General features: G+C 41.6%; 1 protein-coding gene across 1 annotated transcript in view; it reads right to left on the bottom strand.

Annotated features, from left to right (window-relative positions):
* CTNNA2 (catenin alpha 2) overlaps positions 1 to 20,546 on the bottom strand; it is a 1,714,656-nt gene that overhangs the window by 983,249 nt on the left and 710,861 nt on the right. The window lies entirely within an intron of this gene.

The raw sequence follows: 20,546 nt of genomic DNA, 5'->3' as shown, positions 1-20,546 counted from the left end.
TGATTCTTTGAGTGATGGTTGCTACAGGAAACTAGTCGCTCTCACTAAGCAGCTTCTAGGCTTGAAACTGTATGAAGTTCTTGAATTAATTATGTCTTGAGTTATGGAGATAGCTTGTAGAGGTACTTTCTTGATATATATGATTCTTCCAAATTTCTCCCTTTAGACTACTTTGAACTCTTTTGTAGTGGACTATAGATTTGTATGTTTTTTTGATTTTTGAATATTCTTCTCAGTAATTATCTGACTTTCTGTAAGACAGTGAAAGACTGGAAAACTGATTGTTCTTGTTTTTTTTTTTATTATGGGTCAAGGACGTCCAAGTGTTAGGCACGCCCAAGTCCTGCCTTCGCTACGCCTCCGACATGCCCCCTTGAACTTTGGCCGTCCTTGCAACGGAGTGCAGTCGCAGACGTCCTAAATCGGGTTTTGAAAACGAACCCAATAGTAATCTATGGAACTTTGTATATCTAAGGGGTCCTTTTACTAAGGTGCGCTAAAAAATGGTCTGCGCTAGTGTAGGCAAATGTTTTGGGCGCGCGCATATCGATTTTTCAGCGTGCCTCTAAAAAAGGCCTTTTTAAAATTTTTGCCAAAAATGGATGGGTTTGAGACCTTACCACCAGCCATTGACTTAGCGGTAACGTCTCACAAATTAACCTTGCGGTAATTGTCTATGCACATAGAATGATGATTACCACCCAGTTTCTGCCTACATGGTAGGCTTAATTTATCACATGGGTGTCCTGTTATAAAATCAAGTTTGCATTTAAAACTGAGGAAGGATTTGAAATGATCTGGAGAAGTGCAAAAAGTTATACAGAGTGGTGAAATTCAGCTGCTCTCTTAAGTTATGTATTCAGGTCTGAATAGAAAAATTACAGGGTTATTTTTAATTGAGTACATTCTCCATTTGTGGGATTGTAGGAGTAGCTTAATGATTAGAGCAGCATAATGTGAGCCAGTGAAGCCAGGTTCATGTCCCACTACTACTCCTTGTGATCTTAGGCCAAACAGATGATCTACCATTATCTCAATTACTAAGGGGCCCTTTTACTAAAGAGTTGTCGCAAACTACCATTGTCCCAATGCGGTTGCTGGCGGAAGTTCCTCCTCTGTGTAGCATTTCCAGTGCTGCTGAGATTTTAAAAAAATATACCACAGGGGGTTACCTGGCAGTAATCAGGCAGCACTGCATGCTGCCTGGTTACTGCCGGGGTAGGGCAATATGTTTTTTCAGGCTTTTTACCCACTGCAGTAAAAAGGGCCCTGGCTCGTAGCAAAAATGGCCACCACTGCTACTGCAGGGCCCTTTTTAATGCAGCTTGGTGTTTCCAGTGTGGCAAAATGCACTGCCATGGGGTGTGCTGAGATGCCCAGTGGTAGTTCAGGCATCTGCACCAACATTACTGGTAATAGAAAATATTTTGTATTCTTTAGCACCGGGGGGCATGTGTGTGGGCAGAGAGTAGGCATGCCCAGTGCTAATTGGTTAGCGCTGCTACAATGTCGCATGCCAACAGATTAGTGCATAGTTAGCATGTAAGCCCTGTCTGCCTACTGAATAGGTGTGGATAAGGGGTCACACGCTAATGACCATGTGCTAATTGGGAAATTAGGAGCTGGCCATTAGTGGGAAAAATAGAAATGCGGCCATTTTACAGCTGCTCTAAAGGTGGCCTACTTAGTGCAGCTTAGTAAAAGGGCACTTTAGATTGTAAACCCTCCAGGGACAGGAAAACACTTACAGGATTGTAGCTGAATATAACAAACTTTGAACTACAGAGAAAGACATGCCAAATTCAAATTCATTTTCCTAGTCTTCCCTTAAATTTATTCAGGCATTTTCATTGTTCACAACTTAAAACACAAGTAGTTTATCTTTTTAAAGTTAGACATTCACCGCTCCATGCACTCACCATTCCACTATCCCCCAAATTCTATGTTCGGTGCTCAGAACTGTGTGTGCAAATTTGGGCATGCGGCCAATTTAATCAAATAATTTAATTGAACAAGCCAAGTAGCACAGATAACTGGGTGCTAATCATCAATTACTCACACTAATTGGCATTAATTAAGTTATGCACACATTTTTAGGCACTGGGAACTGTGAGTAAATTTTTCACATGGCTCTCAAATAGTGGGTGTTCCTACAATTTATACGTGCTGTTGTAGAATAAGGGGTATCCACACCTAATTTGGGCATAAAGAGTTATACTCGAGTTTAGTTAGATGTCAATCCCGGCGCTAAGCCTATTTTATAAATGGTGCCTAATTTTCAACATTATTTATAGAATAGTGCTTAGCATGGAGAGGGGGTGCTATTTATAGAATTTGGTCTCATATATGTAGCAATGATCAGTTCTGCCATCAGTTTTCCATCTGCTTTCCTACTGCCTGAACCAAGCCAACAATTTCTTCTCTCAAACAATTATAAGGTTACACCAAATTAGACTGAGGGGTCCTTTTACTAAGGTGCGCTGAAAACTGGCTTGCGGTAGTGTAGGCACGGGTTTTGGGTGCGTGCCGATCAACTTTTTTAGTGTGCCTGTAAAAATGGCCCTTTTCTTTGCCGAAAATGGACGTGTGGCAAAATGAAAATTGCCGCGCGTCCATTTTGGGTCTGAGACATTACCGCCAGCCATTGACCTAGTGGTAAAGACTCACGCGGTAAGCGGGCGGTAATTACCTACGTGGACCAAATGCCACTTGGCGCGCATCCATTATGCGCACCCAAAAATAAAAAAATATTTTTCAGACGCGCACCAAAAATGAAATTATCGCAAGAGCCACGCGGTAGTCAGGCAGTAACTCCATTTTGTCACGCATTAGGCACACGTAGACACTTACAAGGCTTAGTACGCCTTACACTTAGTACACTTACAAGGCTTAGTACGCCCTCCTCTCAGTACCCTTCTCCACCACCGCCAACTCCAGGCTCTGCTCATTCTGCCTTGCCTCACCCTATGCATGGAACAACCTTCCTGAGCCCATACGCCAAGCCCCCTCCCTGCCCATCTTCAAGTCTTTGCTTAAAACCCACCTCTTCAATGCTGCGTTCGGCACCTAACTCTTACCGTTCAGTAAATCCAGATGGCCCCAATTTGACTGCCCCTATCAGACTGACCGTTCACTTGTCTTTTAGATTGTAAGCTCTTTGAGCAGGGACTGTCCCTCTATGTTAAATTGAACAGCGCTGCGTAACCCTAGTAGCGCTTTAGAAATGTTAAGTAGTAGTAGTAGTAGTTAGTAAAAGGGCCCCTGAGCTACAAATGCCATTTCAAGTGCAAACCACTACTATTTGTAGACGTCCATCTCAATTAAAGAAAAAAAAAAGCATGCAACATGGTACTGAAAAGCTAACAATCTGGAATGTAACAGAATTTTAAGAAACAACTTTCAGGAGGCTGATAATTAGCATGTTAATTATTTACATAGAATCTCAAACCAATGGAAATACAAAGGCAACAATGTTTATCAAAACCACTAAAGCATGATATATTTGTATTATTTTGATCTTGACTGAAAATATATTAAACTATTCATGAGATTTTTCCGTACAGTTGAAATGTTATTTATATGCAGATTGATATTATAGTTGTTTTATAATGCAGTTCCGTTTTGTTAAAAGAAGTGAAATATTCAGGAACAGATCTGTGATGAAGCATTTCAGCATGATTGTACACGATATTTATTGGTTACAAGTGAAAATTTCACAAAAAAACATTTGTTGAACACGGATTTTAGTGACATTAGAAAACTAAAACATTTTAAATCCCTGAAGGATTTATATTGATATGTAACAATTCCAATGGATTCACACATTTTTCTCAAAGTTACTCTTATGGCATTAAAGTTTCCAAAATGTTCAAGATTATTGTTACAATGGTATCAGTATACATTCTTTAAATATGGAAATGACATGGACAAGATACCTTTGAAGATCAGGCAAGGGACCAGTTGTTCAAGGTACAATATATAACAGATGGTGAGCCCATTAGGGATAGTGCAAAGTACCTCTAATATGAATTGTAAACCACATAGTCACTTCAGGAATCATTTGCATTATATCAAGTGCTGAAAATAAATAAAAATAAATAAATAAAGCAGGCTGCCCAGTTCTTACATAACACATAGCATATGGGCCTGATAGTAACCTATGGAACTCTGTAAGCCTAAGGGGTCCTTTTACTAAGGTGCGTTGAAAAATGGCCTGTGCTGGTGTATATGTGTATTGGACGCGTACAGGTCCATTTCCAGCGCACCTGCAGAAAAGGCCTTTTTTTTTGGCCAAAAATGGACATGCGGTAAAATAAAAATTGGCGAATGTCCATTGTGGGCCTGAGACCTTACGCCACCCATTGACTTAGCGGTAAAGTCTCAGCGTTAAATGGGCAGTAATTGTCAGCGTGCATAAACTGCTGATTATCACCTAGTTAGCACTGCACGCCGGAAATTTTCTGATGCGCGTAGTGGACGCGTGTAAAGGTAGTTCCAAATTGGTGCATGTTGGGCGCGCATAGGCACCTACACAGCTTAGCAAAAGGGCCCCTTATGTGGGCAGGAGAGGCTCAGTGGAGAAAGGTATTGAAGTTTCCCACAAATCTGTGCTGGGGACTCCATTTTTAAAAAATATATTTATAAATGATCTGGAATAAGTGAGGTGGTCAGATTTGCAGATGAGACATAATTATTTAAAATTGTTAAATCACAAGATAACACCCAGGAAAAGGGTGTCATTGTGAATTGAAATCCTCTGTTCAGCATTTTTATTTATTTTCAACACTTGATAGGCAACTAATCCCTGAGGGTACCATGCAGTTTACAGTGTCTATTACAGGTATTTTGCACTGTGCCTAATGGTCTCATAATCTAAGTTACACTTTGGGCAATGGAGGGCTAAGCGACTTGCCCAGAGTCACATGGAGATGCAGAGAGAATTGAACCTGGTTCCTCAGGATCTCAACCCACTGCCGACTGTCAGGCAGCAGCAGAAACTGAATCCAGCTCCTCGGGTCCACAACCCAATGCACTAACCATTAGGCCACTCTTCCACTCAGTGGTGGTGTCTACAAAAGGAAATAGAACGCTAGGAATTATTAGGAAAGGAATAGAGGATACCATAATACCTCTCCTTCACTTTAAGGTGTGACTGCACCTTGAGAATTAGTGCATGTGGTAATGTGAACAAGGGTGGGCCCGGAGCTCAGGTAAGACAGAGCCAGACAGAAAATACTTATTATAATAAAGTATCAGGTATGGGTCCTGTTCCACTCACAGGTAAGGGAGGAAAAATAAAAACATGTTCTTTAAATGTAACAAGGATCTTCCGTGGTCTGCTCCTGCAGGGCCATGGTATACATTACTGTTTATCTGCACAGCAGCACACTTTACTTGTCTCTGGCCTTGTTTCCCAAGAGTTATCAATATAATTTCTAACAGTTTCTTAGGTCAAAATCCAAAGTTGCAGAGTTCCAACTTGAAATGGCTTACCTGACTGTAGCAGTTGCATGCAACCCTGGTCTACTTACCACAAAGTTCCGGGCACCAGCTAGCTCTTTGGGTCAGCACCCCAACCAGGGTCACCACAAAATTTTTATTTCTTTCACTGTGTGAGGCACAGGCCGGGGTCGGGCTCAATCCTAGCAGGGCTCACTTTTACTTTCTTTCTTTCTCAGTCTGGGAGAAAAATAACTTCACTCTCACTCCAAAGAAACTCTCCATTCCAGGATTTGTATTTTATGCAATACAGAACTTTACTTGAAGGCTGCAACAGGCAGATATCCAAACTAAATACTTTCTTGTCACAGAATAGTTCACTTGATACCCAGCTTATTTTAGTTTCCAAACTGTAAAGGGGTCTGCTTCCTCCACTCTGGGTTGGGGCTGGCAGCCCTGTTAGGTTCACAGGTTTCCAGCAAAGAACTAGACTGCCATATGGACTTAAGACCAAAATGCTTTATTCTCAATTCAGTTCCACTCTCAAAATTGAAATGCAGTTCACAAACAGGGCTCAGGCCAGGTTCAAAACTCCAGCCAACATTCAGTTCCTTAACAGTTCAGGCCCACTTCCTTTGCACTACCTTCCCCATCTCCCTCAGAAGGGGGCTCAGTCAAAGTTCAGCCTGCTGTTCTATACATCCCAATAATTCAACCCTTTCACAAACAGTCTCTTCAAAGGAAATCACTACTTAATGCCCCTGTCCTCTTCACAGCACCCAGGAGGACCCTGTACCAAACAGGGCTGGCAGCTTTCCTTCTACCTCACAGCACCACACCTCTGTGGCCTCTCACACTGCCTTCATGTGCTGGACAGGGCTACATTTACATTCTCACACTCCATGGCAGCTTACTCTTCCCCCCCAGGGAAGCTCCAGTGGCAGGCCCTTTCCATCCTCCACCTACTCCATGGCAGCTTCTCTCTCAATCAGTTTTCTCTCCCACCTGGTGGCTGGGAGCCACCCAGAAATCTCTCTCTCCATTCCCCTCTCCTCTCACAGCTGTAGGGAATTATATACCGGGGATGTAGCTAAGGTACTGAGCTTCACTTCCCCTTCTCCCTCTAGTGTGGAAGGGAGTAACTGGCTCCCCTAGCACTGAGCCATTGCTCCCCCTGCTGGGGTTGGAAATCCGTTCCACCCTTTTGGGGCTACCCTCCTCTCTCCTGCTTGCAAGGGCTTCTGGGAACCGTAGTTCAGGGATTAGCTGCTTCTCTGTGGGGCCCCGAGTGCTAGCTTTGTCACAAAATGGTTTACTTTGCTGAAAGAGGTTTTTGTGCCAGTCCAAGATTCTTGGTATAAATCTTATTCACTTAATTAATAATCTCTTTATAAATCCTAGGGTATTTACATATTTACAGCACCACCAGTCCAATACCTATCCTTTCTGGCAGTACAACCCAAGGCTGTGCTTGCAGCACTTTTTGCAGCAAGTTGTCCCCCTAGGCTTTATCCAGCTGCTGGACCGACTCAGGATCAGACCTCCCTGTCTGTCCTTCCTCCAGAGGACACTTTGAGCTGCTGCCTCTGGTACCAAACAGGCTCTTTCCTGTTCTGATCCAAGGCTGGGTTAACTCTTCTACCCACCTGGAACACTCCTCACACTCCTAGTTAAAGCTTTTGTTGGCAAAAACTTCCTCTTTATTCAACCTTAGGTTACTGGGCCTATCCAAAACACTCCCTCTCCTCATGAGTCCTGGCGGGGATGAAAGCAACCAAAGACGACGTGCTCACTAAGTGGAGGAGTAGCCTAGTGGTTAGTGCAGTGGAAGGCAGAAAAGGGCAGCTGCAGTCAAAGCAAGATAATAGATCCTGACACCTGAACAAACTTAAAGTACCATGAACATGTACTTTTACCTGCAGGAAGGGTGGGCAATTTTTGAACAGCTTGTTTAACTACATAAGTCTTTTGAAAATCGGCCTCATTATTTGCGTATGTGCCCTACACATACCTAAAACTAAGTTTAACATTTAAAAGCGTGATTTTTTTTTTTTTTTTTTTGGGGGGGGGAGCAGACTAGGGTTCTGAATGCTAGCTGAGGAGGGCAAAGGTTGGATGGCTGCATATGGTATCCAGTACCCTGCTCTGGCTCTAGGCATCAGATACATTTGGGCTGGCCCTAGGTATTCCCAGAATGCCCCACCCCTATTATTGGCATATTTTAGAACCACTCTGCTAATTTTTCAGTCATACTTGGGGGAAAATGATACATAATGCAAGAAGGCAAGAAGGCAGAAGAGGCACAGATCCACCCATTTGGTTTTGACATGACAAAATATATCACACATCCTTACTACCCAACTGGAAAGCGGGCAAAAATATGGGGTGTGTGGGGGGGGGGGGGGGCAGGAAGAAAGAAGTGGCTTTTCAGAGAAAACGAAGGTACTAATGCAAACAATATTTAAAACAAGCTATTAAACTGATGACCAATTTTACCTTTAAAGATTCTTTTTAAAATGTTTTAAATATGTATTATTTTTATAGACATAAAAAGAGGTAATGCACAGAGACATCTGTCAGAGTAGGAAAGTGAGAAAATGGATGGGAACAGGAAAAGGAGATAAAACAGAGGAGGAATTGCATAAAGCATAAATAAAAAAAAGTGAGAAAATATGATGTGCCAGGATTATGACACACCAGAGTACATAAAGCACTATGGTACACAATGTTGGGAAAGACCGCATGGAGCTTTAGGCTTTCAGACTATTGGGGTTTTTTTTTTTAATTACTTTTCTTACTCATAAGTTTCAAATAGTGAAGGAAAATAGTAGCATTCACCTCTCCAATTTTAACAAAATCATTATGGGGTCCTTTGACTAAGGTGCGCTGAAAAACGGCCTGCGGTAGTGTAGGCGTGGGTTCTGGGCACGCATAGATCCATTTTTCAGCACGCCTGTAAAAAAATGCCTTTTTAAAAGTTTTGCTCATAATGGACGTGCATCAAAATACAAATAAAAATTGGCACGCGTCCATTTTGGGTCTGAGACCTTACCGCCAGCCATTGACCAGGAGGTAATAGAATGGAATTTGATGCGCATAGCTGATGCACATCAGAAAATAAAATTTATTTTTCTGATGCGCATAGTGGGCGCGCATCAGAAATGAATTTACCGCATGGGCCACACGGTAGCCGGGTGGTAACTCCAAATTGGTGCGTGTTGGGTGTGCGTAGGCGCCTACACGGTTTAGTAAAAGGGCACCTAAAAGACCAGGATAAAACAAAGTTCCATACGAAATAGACCAAGGTGAGGACTCAGATGAGCACGGTCCCAGCCCGGCTTTATGACTTGTGAGCAAGTTTCTGTGGTTACCATCAAAGTGGTTTACATATTATATATAGGTACTTATTTTGTACCAGGGCAATGGAGGGTTAAGTGACTTACCTAGAATCACAAGGAACTAAAGTGAGAATTGAACCCAGTTCCCCTGGTTGTCAGGTACTGCACTAATCATTACAGTACTCCAAAAAAGCCTTGTGAAACTGACAAAATCCAACCATATTTTGAGGCAAAATTATTCAACCAGTCTGAATTAGAACAAACGTTGTTTAGACCTTTCAACATGCTAAACAGATTACTTAGTCTGTGTGAAGTGGCATTTTACAAAGTATGTACAAACTGGAATAGAGATGCCCGCATCAGGGCTTGTCAAATTCTGCTAGTATTGCAGAACGGGATCTGCTGACATTTATGTGCCAGTTAGCTCTCATGGGAACATTCATTTAAAACTATAAATATCTAAAACATCAGTGGAGTCAGCCTCTGACCCCCCAGTATATGTTATAAATAGCTTAGAATTCAACATGGTCGGCTATACTTTGGGAGAAAGAGGAGAAGCTGCTGTCCTGCCTCTAACTGCTTTTGGGGTCCTTTTACTAAGGGGCACTGAAAAATGGCCTGCGGTAGTGTAGGCGTGAGTTTTGGGCAAGCGCAGAATCATTTTTCAGCTCACCTGTAAAAAAGGACTTATTTTATTTTTGTTGAAAATGGATGTGCGGCAAAATGAAAATTGTTGTGCATCCATTTTGGGTCTGAGACCTTACTGCCAGCCATTGACCTAGCAGTAAAGTCTCACATGGTAACTGGGCAGTATTGACCTACGAGCGCCAAATGCCACTTGGCGTGCATCCAATACGTGCGGCAGAAAATTAAAAAATATTTTTCATCCGTGCGTATCGTACACACACCAAAAATGAAATTACCACAAAAACCACACGGTAGCTGTGCAGTAACTCCATTTTGGCGTGCGTTGGACATGTGTAGATGCTTACGCGGCTTAGTAAAAGGGCCCCTTTATTTCATCCAAGAACTACTGGTTGTAAGTACACCTGGTTGTCCACCTTTTTAAAAAAAAAAAAACATTTTAAAAATTATTTTTATATCTTTCCTTTGAGTGCTCCTTTTTTGAAGTTTTCAATTTAGGCTTCATACTGTTTTAAGGTAGTCTTGGATACGCAAGCAACAGCTGGGGAAAGCACAGTTCGTCCCCCTGGTTACGTATGTGTCTTATCAGATTGACTATAAGATTTGGGTCTGTGTATTCAGTTTAATTTTATCGCTCCTGTTTTATTTTAAACCCAAAATGTGTATGTTACGTTTCCACATTTGTTTGTGATTTATATTTTTTCACTCACTTTACATAATGTTATTTATTTATTGTATTTGTATCCCACGTTTTCCCACCTCTTTGCAGGCTCAATGTGGCTTACAATATATAATGGATAATTAATTGTCTTGTAGTCTTTGGCTTTAGCATTATTTTATTATTTGAATTCTAGAACCATATGTTATCAAAAGATGATTGCACGTATTCATGGGTTTTTTTCCATGGTCGTATATATTTATTACATACTTTTTAATTTTTAATATATATTATGAGTTTTATTCATTTTTCATCTGTATGTTTATTTATTAAGTTTTATGACAAACTCCTGACAGCCATTTTGGGTGAAACATGACCATGTAGGTTCTTTTTTAATAAAGAATTTCTTGGACTCCTGATCTGCTGTGTATTCTACTGTTTGTTATGAAATACCAACATACATGTGTAAATAGGAAAAATATAGGGGCCATTTTACTAAGGCACATAGAGGGGCATAATCGAACGCGAACGCCCATTTGTAAAAACGTCCATCTCCGAGAACGGGTCCGTGAAGGGGCGGGCCGAACTGTATTTTCGAAAAAAATGGACGTCCATCTTTTTTTTCGAAAATACATTGGATTGGGGCGTTTTTTGAGCTGGGCGTTTTTGTTTTTTAGCGATAATTGAAACCGAAGCGTCCCAGCTCAAAAACGACCAAATCCAAGGCATTTGGTCATGGGAGGGGCCAGCATTTGTAGTGCACTGGTCCCCCTGAGATGCCTCTATGCCAGCCTCAAATATCATACCTAGCTCCATGACAGTAGTATGCAGGTCCCCAGAGCAATTTTACTTTAGTTGGTGCTGCGCGGGACCCATGCAGAGAGGAAAAATCGGAAGAAAAAAAAAAGCAAGCAAGCAAGTGCAGTCAGGGACGTCCAAATTAAAAGATAGCAAAAGGGGGAATTGAACCAGCAACCTTTTGATCACAAGCTCAGTGCTCTAGCCAGTGCACCACTGATTAAATATCCTTCACGTTCCATTAAGTCTCTGCAAGTTTCTGTCAGCCAATCACAGCTCATTTAGCTGACTTCTGTGTCAGCTAAACAGCGGTGATTGGCTGACAGAACTTGGAGGGACTTAATAGAAAGGGAAGGACATCTAAGCACCTGAATAATGTGGCTCACTGGCTAGAGCATTGAGCTTATAATCAGAAGGTTGCTGGTTCGATTCCCCCTTTTACTATCCTGGTAATTTAGACGTCCCTGACTGCACTTGCTTGTTTGGTTTTTTTTTTCTTCTGATTTTTCCTCTCCGCATGGGTCCCGCACAGCACTAACTAAACTAAAATTAATTCGGGGACCTGCATACTGCTGTCATGGAGCTGGGGATGACATTTGAGGCTGGCTTACAAGTTGGAAAAAAAGTGTTTAACATTCGGTTTTTTTTGGTGGGAGGGGGTTAGTGACCACTGGGGGAGTCAGGGGAGGTCATCCCCGGTTCCCTCCGGTGGTCATCTGGTCATTTAGGGCACTTTTTTGGGACCTAAATGTTCGTGAAAAAAACGGGTCCAACAAAAGTGACCTAAATTCTCTCTGAAAACGCCTTTCTTTTTTCCATTATCGGCCGAGCACGCACTTCTCTGCTCAGCCGATAACCACGCCTCAGTCCCGCCTTCACCACGCCTCCGACATGCCCCCGTCAACTTTATGCGTTCCCGCGACGGAGTGCAGTTGGAAACGCCCAAAATCGGCTTTCGATTTGGGCACCCACAAGAGAAAGACGTCCATCTCCCGATTTAGGTCGGAATTTGGGCGTTTTTCTCTTTCGAAAATAAGCCTCATAGGCACCTACATGTGTCAAATTGGTACGCCCATAACATGTGGTAGAAAATATTTGATATTTTCTACTGCATGGTGCTTACTCGGAGGTAATCAGCAGTTTACGTACATTGAACCGTTACTGCCCGATTAGCGCGTGAGACCTTAATGCTAAATTAATAGTTAATAGTTTTTCTTTTTTTCTTCTCATTGTGAGTTCCTCTTTGTTTTTGAATTTTTATGTTTTTAAGGTATTTTATTGTTGTACTATTCATCCCCTTCCTTATGTCTGTGCTGTGATGTATTGCTATTTTTTTATACTCAGTTTTTATCCGTTTTGGTTTTGTGAACCACCTTGATGTCCTTTGGACGATATGATGGAGTTTATGCAGGTCTGCTTGCCACCTCCTATTTAGGAGGACGTAAGTGGTTCTGCATTCAGTTCCTATGGGCTTCCTCTCATTTGCCGCTTGGGAATCGCTGGCATAGCTTAGTAAAAGAAGCCCTTAGCGCACAGCACACTACCTCGATAACACTTCCATGCCCATGTCATGCTCCCTGACATATACCCGATTACCACAGGGTTAGCTCTTACCGCCACCTCAATGGGTGGCGGTAAGTACTCCCCCACACATAGGCACGCGGTAAGAGCGATCTGACCTCATGGCCATGTCTTTTTTCAGCCTTTTTACATGCTGTGGTAAAAAGTGCCTCAAAGTGAATCAAAAAGAGCACCAGCCATGAGCGCAGGGCCCTTTTTACCACAGCTTAGTAAAAGGGCCCCAGAGTAATTAGCTCTAAAACAATGTAAAGTTTGCCTTAGCATTGTAAGATACTACAATTATGTTATAAAACAACCAACTCAAAAATCATAAGCAGAATAAAACTTGCCGTGAGTGGTTTAAAATACTGCAATCTCCGAGACAGTCAAGCAGCATCCTTTTCAAAAAGGCTTGAAATCACGCTTTACACAGGGGAGAACTTAATTATATCCTTTGACATCACTGCATAAGTGTTGAATAATAAGCATGCTCCTTATGTATAGTTTGAAAATCATGCCAATAAGCTAAAAAAAAGGGGGGGACTAGGCAAACAGGTGTTTGAAATGGTGCCATGCTTTGCCAATAAGTAAAAGAAAACTGGTCATATGAGTGTATAAGACAGCGGATGTCCATATCACAATACATATCCCTATTAGTGGGCACACAAAGATATAGAAAAGTGGAAAAAAACATAGGGCCCTGTTTACTAAGGTGCACTAACATTTTTAGCATGCACTAAAAGTTATTGTGCTCTAATGCAAGAGACACCCATTGGCATCTCTAGTGTTAGTGTGCACTAATTTTTAGTGTTCACTAAAAAAGGTAGCATGCCTACAGCATGGCTTAGTAAACAGGGCCCATAATATCAAAAAAATATTGTCCAAGTTATGAAAGCGCATAAAAACAGTGTGTGTTTGTGTGAAGTGCATAAATTATATGTTAAGCACCAATAAAATCATAGGTCAACTTAAAAATAAGAGATAAAAAGGGAAACCTGTGCAAAAATGTAAAGCTTAAAAGCTGAATGTGTGTAATAAGTGTTGAGTTAAAGAAGAAAAAAAATAATAAATAAATAAAACAAAGTGTATAAAAGTCATATTCTGTGAGAAGAGCCTTGAAGGAATAACCACCGTGAGATAATATACATAATTAAAACAAATGATTGATGCATTTTACAAGCTATCCAAGGGATAATGAAAAATCAATTTCTAATACTGTATTTAAAGGACATAACACTTGTACAATAAATGCTAAACCTAACTCTAAAGAACATACAATCGGTAGCCAGACAGGTAGAGTATCGGGGGTTAAATTTCAAAGATGTTGAAACAGCATATAATTATCGCTAAAATGTATGTAGAGCTTGATTAAAATACCATACAAGACATCGGAAGAAAAACATTAATAAATAACTATTAAAAATGAGTTTAAAAGGCTATGGAAAGATGCAATACACGTTAATATCAAAGACCAATGTATAAAAACTCATATATTGTATTAAAACATATATACATCTGAGAATATATAAATAAGATGTATACTGTGGAGGGCTTGTGCTCCTTTTTGTTTTGCTGGGTTGGCCCTGTTGTTCACGTGGCTGGTGGAGATGACCAGTCAATTGCATGCAGAAATATGTGAACTTCATCAGCGTTTTAACCTAATCCATTGGCCTATCGGTAAATATTGATGCCTTGATGCACTAGATCCAAAAAGCTGCAAAGCAGTAAGGGGTCCTTTTACAAAGGTGCACTGAAAAATGGCTTGCGGTAGTGTAGGCGCAGGTTTGGGGCGCACACCGATCCATTTTTCAGCGCTCCTAGAAAAAAAGGCCTTTTTTAAAAAATTTGCCGAAAATGGCCGTGCGTCAAAATGAAAAATGCCACACGCCCATTTTGGGTCCGAGACCTTACCGCCAAGCCATTGACCGAGCGGTAATGACTCACACGGTAACCAGGCAGTAATGACCTATGCGTGCCAAATGCCACTTGACGCACATCCTTTCCGCAGGTCCGAAAAGAAACATTATTTTTCAGAGGCACAAATCGGACTCGAGCCAAAAATGAAATTACCGCAAGAGCCACATGGTAGCCATGCGGTAACTCCATTTTGGTGTGCGTTGGGCGAGCATAGATGAATACGCGACTTAGTAAATGGGCCCCTTTAAATTATGGGTTAGCTAACTTGTCCTTAAGACCATCCTGTTTAAGTAACCTGGAAAGCTGTGAAACTTAAACCTAAAGCTGAGTAAAAGTCCTGCCTGTCTAAATAATATTGAAGGCTATGTAGCTTTGAGCATAAACAGAGTAGAAACCATGCCTGCTATATGTGAAGTTGTTATACAGATGGGGGGAAATATATACCCTCTGGATAAGAGGAAGACAAAACGATCTTGTTTGTTTGTTCCTGCAATACTGACAACAACTTTTTGAATTTTATGAAGTGACTGTGGTCCCAGGGTGTTACATACAAGACTTCTGGAGGGAGAACTTTGAACCTACCATGTGCATCGGTGATGATATGAATACATCTGCTATCACTGAGGAACTTGCTGTGTGTTAAAAGTATGTCATGTGCACTAACTCTATGGGCAAATGCTGGCCACACCCTAACAGCTACCAGATATGATTTGCAATTACTATGTATTAATTTTTGCAATTAATGCATGTAACTGCAAAACGTTACCACACTTTCATAAACAGTTATAGCTTGCTGTTGCAAATCTAAGAATTTCTACTAAATTCTTAGTAGCCAAGATGTCATTACTATTTTAAGATGCTTAACACTGAAGTGGTTCTTTCCAAGATATATTGTTTCTAAGGAGACAGTCATAAGTTTTCATTTACATCTGAAATGGCTTTAGCATTGTAGGTATTCACAAGATAAGGTACTATATATTCAACTGAATGCCCTTTTACTCCTCATTTTTAACCCTTTCCCCTCTACATACAACAAACTAGATATAAGATAAATGTTTTAGCTTTCTTGTAAACTGACATCCAGAGACTGCTGTACAGGGTATAACAGTATAGACAAGGGATCTTATACAATAAAATCTGTTTTAAAATGTTTAGTGTGCTAGCAAAACAATTTATCTTAAGGGGCCTTTTGCCAACTGGCGGTAGGTAAAAACTTTTATTTTCTAGCGCTGGTAGGCATTCCCGGTGGTAATTCGGCAGTGCCACATACTGCCTGATTACCGCCTGTTCTGCCCCATATTCATGGAGGCAGAGTATATTGTTTTGTATATTTAATATGAATAATGTCTGTATTTAATTGCATTGTCTGTGTAATAGTTAGCACTGTGTTTTAGGGCTGCTTTTCCTATAGCTTACAGTATCCTGTGATTGACGTCTTGTGAGCTTTCCCTATTAGCTGTTAGCTTTGAGCTAGGGCCAGCCCTCCCTCTCCACCTCTGCAGGCTGTGCGAGAGAGTCCAGTCTTCCTTGCATGCTTTGGTGATCAGCAGCTGCTCTAGGGCGCTGATCCATCCTTAATCTACTGCAGTTCCATTTTCGCCATTTCCCCAAGTCATTCCCCGTTTATTATCCCTGAGTTTCTCCCCCTTATTCTCCTTTGAGTGTTACAGCTTTTCCTCTCAGCTGGGCTGAGGTTCTGGCCAATTCCTTGCATCTGGGATGGCTAGATACAGATACTATATGCAGAAGACAACAATTCTCTTCTAAACAACTGAAATGTTAGTTGGATTTTTTTGCTTATTCTGAGTACAACAATAAAGATTTGCTTAAGAATTGAGAGTCTACTGGTAAAGCTTATACTTGGGGATGGTTTATGCTGGCTGTTTAAGCTACATTATACTTTGCCTAGTACACTGCTGGGTCACCACCATAGCCCTAAGTTTCTTCTTTTTAGGAGGTGGTAAGGGCTCTGGCAGTAAATGGCTGTGCACCTAATTTTTAATAAGTGGATGGCCATTTACTGCCCCTATTGGGAAAATGCTCTTTTACCCACTGTAGTAAAATGTGGCCTTGGTGCGTGCCGACACCACCATGGGCCACCTTTTACTGCTGCTTGGTAAAAGAGGCCCTAAGTGAGGCAAAAAAAATTATGTTGAGCACAGTTTAAAATGCCCCCTATAGCCTGCTTGCCCTATGTTTGGGCACATGACTCCTCCGTTACAAAAATGTACTTATTTGATTCCATTGGAAAAGATACCCTGAAATAGTACCTGTGGCGAGAACACATAACACTGAATTTTTAAACCTTCAAAACCCTCAAATTACCTGGAAAATAAACATCAACATTTATAGCACCTAGGAAAAGAGTGTATGGTGCTTTGTACTGAACCTTCCAAAGCAGCTGTGGTAAATATTTATCTAATAACATTTTTGCAAGTAAATGTGTGAGTGTGTGTGTGTGGGGGGGGGGAGGTTCTCATTGAGGAGTCCTTTTACTAAGGTGTGCTAAAATGGGCTGCGTTAGTGTAGGCGCCTGTTTTCGGTGCACACAAATCCATTTTCAGCGCGCCTGTAAATAAGCCATTTTAAAAGTTTTGCTAAAAATGGACGTGCGGCAAAATAAAAATTGGCATGTGTCCATTTGGGGTCTGAGACCTTACCGCCACCCATTGACTTAGCGATAAGGTCTCACGCGATAACCGTGCAGTAATCATCTATGTGCATAGAATGACAATTACAACCCAGTTTCTGCTGCACGCAGGAAAATAAAAATTATTTTCCGGCGCGTGTAGCAGACGCACGTAAAAAACAAAATTACCGCCCATGCCACGCAGTAGCCTGGCGGTAACTCCAAACTGACACGCGTACACACCTACGTGACTTAGTAAAAGGGCCCCTGAACCCATAAAGCAAGACTAAATAAGGGCTTGATTTACTAATGGTTGCTCCTCAATTTGGGGTCAATTTAATAAACCACTTACATCATTAGATTTTTAAGGTGTTTTACTGTGAAACATTTTCCCATGAGATTTACTAAACTATTAATACTTGAGTGCTTCACTTTAGTAAAACTCAAGAAAAATGTCAGAAAGTATTTTTTCACGGAGAGAGTAGTGGATGCTTGAAATGCCCTCCCGTGGGAGGTGGTGGAAATGAAAACGGTAACAAAATTCAAGCACGCGTGGGATAAACATAAAGGAATCCTGTTCAGAAGGAATGGATCCTAAGGAGCTTAGCCCAGATTGGGTGGCAGAGCCGGTGGCGGGAGGCGGGGATAGTGCTGGGCAGACTTATACGGTCTGTGCACTGAAAAGGACAGGTACAGGTCAAGGTAGGGTATACACAGAAAGTAGCACATATGAGTTTATCCTGTTGGGCAGACTGGATGGATCATGCAGGTCTTTTTCTGCTGTCATCTACTATGTTACTATGTAGTAAACCCCACACTGCTAGGTCTGCATCACAGATTGCCATATTTGACAAAGAATGCAGGATTGCGTCATAGGGTACAGCTATATCATGGTTTAAGGTTGCAGTTTTAAAGAGGCACAAGTTCTTTTTGAACCCCCTCTATATTTACCCTAAATTTAATGTCCATAGTAGCTCATGGTTCCGTGTCTCCAATGTCCTGCTCTGCCCTCAACCTGGCCACCATATTCAGTAATTGAAGCACTACCCTGCCTCCATCTTATCTCAAACCTCCACAGTAAACCCCCCCTCTCTCTCTCTCACTCCCCTGACCCTTTTCCTAGCTTATTGAAAAGGAGAATAACAGTACCTGCTTTGAAACTCAGAATTTCTGATAACCATTGCACAGTGTATGAGCTATTTCAAACTGACACTTTTACTTCCTAATGCTTCCTACAAATTTATGTAAGGGGCGTAATAAACTATAACCGGACAGCATCCCTTGTGCACACACCAAATTCAAATTGCTAAATAAAAATGCATCTGCAGTCTATTTGCTATGGGTCATATAACTGTAAATACAGTTTTTATTAAGGTGCTGCTCCTTAAGCATTGCATACTCACACAGCATCTGATTTTTCAACAACTCTGTACATACTAATAAACTGTTTTTATTGCTTCCATTTTTTAAAATGTTTTCTGAAAGTACTGTTTACATCAACGTAGCCATTTAGGTTGCATTTAAATAGACATCCTATTTATCACATACTATTGCCCTAAAGTTCGAATGTTTTTTTTTCCTGATTTATCTAGTTATTCAGAAAAGTTTGCATCTAAATTGGCTTGTTGTAATGTAAAGCTCCATACAAAAAGCATGGTCTATAAATTTGTAATTTTATCATATAAAATTCTAACGGATTTGGAATAATTTGCAGAGAAAATGATGTTTTTCATAGTACTTCTAGAGAAACTAGATTTGTTGTATCCATGTTTATTCCAAGCTGCTGCCTTTATAAAATTCAAAAAGTCTTTATCAGTGTTGCAGGATACAATACTGTTCATGTATTAATTGGGTATTGTATCATTATGATGAGGGAAAAGATTGATTCAGTCATGGTTTACCCAGTTATGATTTTGTATTTTCCCATTTCAACAACCATTTATTTTTTATTTTTTTATTACAAAACTGTTTCCATGTTGTTTGAAATTATTTAGAAGGATGAATGAAATTAAAAAATAGTATCATGCTAAGAAGCCCTTTAGAAAATATAACTTTGAAGAAAGATGTTTATCACTGTTATAAAAGAATTGCCTTTCTGTAGATTAAACCAAAATCTTCAGCATGCTAGACCCCAGAAGATCTGGAAAACAGGAAGGAGATTCAAATGAAGCTTGAGAATTTTTGCAGGTAGATCTGAGCACTGTGGTTACTGTGGTCACTAACTTACATATGTAGAAATAAGGATTAACTGTCATGCTTCAAGTCCAGTATTTAACTGTAGAAGTCACAAGTACAGCAGAGACCCAGTGGTGTACCAAGGGGGGGGGGGAGCGGGGGGGCGGGGGGGCGGTCCGCCCCGGGTGCACACCGCTGGGGGGTGCCTGCTGCGAGAGTTCGCTAACTTCTCTCGTTCACTGCAGCTCCCTCTGCCCCGGAACAGGTTACTTCCTGTTCCGGGGCAGAGGGACCTGCAGCGAACGAGCAAAGTTAGTAAACTCGCAGCAGGCGCGCACTGCGGCACCCCTCCCAGCGGCATGCACCCGGGGGGCTCTTTCACGGGGGGTCTTTCGCCGGGGGGGTCCACGCTGCATCGGGGGGGGGGGGGGGCGCTGTACCCGGGGGCAGGGCGCCGCCCCAGGTGTCCGCCTCCCTAGGAACGCCACTGCAGAGACCTGTACCAGAATTAAGTACATAGCCTTCTGATTTTGAATATTCTCACTGCTTCTGGAACAAAGGTCTAGCTAGCCTGCCTATGATACCAAACTGTTTGGAAGTAGTCTTGTTTTTGGCTACAGCAACCTGGCCATCATACCGCTACTGCAAAGGAAAGAGGCTTGACCCTTGACTTCCTAATATACATCTACCAAAGCAAAAGATGGTCTCTAGCTACCACAGCTAATGCACCTGGAGAGACAAGGTGTGGAATGCATGGAACAGAGCCTATACAGCTGCTGAATATGCACAAGAAGTAGGAATGGAGAACAGCCTTCCACCAGAAATCCTGATAAAGGAGATGGAGAAAGCTTGAAGAAACCAAAGGGGACCAGAGAAGAGTACCATTAGAAACAGAATGGAGGATCACAGTAGCAGTGTGCCCAATGAGTAGTGGCTCACCTAGAGGGACTTTGCACCTGAAGGATCAGAGAGCCCTACTACTGGTGACAATATAAAGAACAATGCTCCTCTAGAGGATGGGTCCAGAGAGCATACAGCTGTAAAGAACTTTCACAAAAAACACAAAGTATTCATAATAAATCTTACAAGATGGGTTGGGGAAGTAAGGATGAGACCAGGGGAGAGGGCCGCTTTGTGGAGACCTGGAATGTCGGGATTTACAGCTGCCCCTACAGCAAACACTTAGCTGTGCCTCAGAGTAGGTACACATTCCAACAGTCAGGTGAAATAGGGAATACATGACTGCAATGTAGTTCCAACTAGATCTCTCCCTCTCCCTGCCCTCCCCACACCCCCTTGACATTTGGATGTACCCATTTTCCCCACTTCTGAATGGCCCCTGTTATGAAATGGTATTTAAATGTCTGAGCCGCTCCAGAATCTAAGG

Source organism: Microcaecilia unicolor, chromosome 2, assembly GCF_901765095.1.
Source record: "Microcaecilia unicolor chromosome 2, aMicUni1.1, whole genome shotgun sequence".
NCBI classification, from domain to species: Eukaryota; Metazoa; Chordata; class Amphibia; order Gymnophiona; family Siphonopidae; genus Microcaecilia; species Microcaecilia unicolor.
Note: the sequence above shows the minus strand (reverse complement) of the source record. Positions and strands in the feature narration are given on the sequence as shown.